The following is an 803-nucleotide window of genomic DNA, read 5'->3' as shown; positions in this document are numbered from 1 at the left end:
AGAATTTTTTTTGTTTAAATAAGAAAATGAAATACACAAAATTAAAAAAAAAATAATATAAAAAACTTGAGCTACATTCTCTTTCCATTTAATCCAAATTTCCCTACCCAGCCACAGTTCTGTTTTTTTTTTTTTTTATATACATCTTTTTTTTTATATATATATATTTTTTATCTTGGTTCTGCTCAGAGAATCGATATAGTAAGGCTGTATAAATTATTTATCTGTAATGTCAAATACTATTGTTAAGAAAATTACGCTTTTCTGCAAGAAGAGAACCTTAAACTCTATATACAGCTAACACACTTTCATACCATATATATATGTATACATTGGAATGATGCAAAGAAGATTAGACTGGCACCCACACAGGGATGACATGCAAACGAAGCATTCTATGTTATTTTTTAAAGGAGTGGTGCATTAGCAGATTCAATGAAATGTTTGGCTATCTATATTCCTTTATGCTCTGTGTCCAAATCCTGCCCAGATCAAATTACCTTTCTCCCCTCCAAGACTGATAAAGTGAACCAGTCTACGAGAACTGTGGTTGATGTGATTGACTGTGCAATTGAAGGCGATGCTCCAGCATACAGCTAAAGTATGATGGCTTGTGAAGGATTAAAAGATGCAAATGTCTGTGTGTGTGTGTGTGTGTGTGTGTGTGTGTGTGAAAATGATAAATGTTGCACCTCATTTTCCCACTCTCTGAAGTCAACAATAACAATCTCTTGTATGTATGCTGTTGGTCATGAAAGCCTTGAGCAGTACTTTATTGCACCAGTGTTGAGATCAATAACATT

Source organism: Octopus bimaculoides, chromosome 1, assembly GCF_001194135.2.
Source record: "Octopus bimaculoides isolate UCB-OBI-ISO-001 chromosome 1, ASM119413v2, whole genome shotgun sequence".
Taxonomy (NCBI): domain Eukaryota; kingdom Metazoa; phylum Mollusca; class Cephalopoda; order Octopoda; family Octopodidae; genus Octopus; species Octopus bimaculoides.
The sequence above is the reverse complement of the archived record's forward strand: the minus strand, read 5'-3'. Positions refer to the sequence as shown.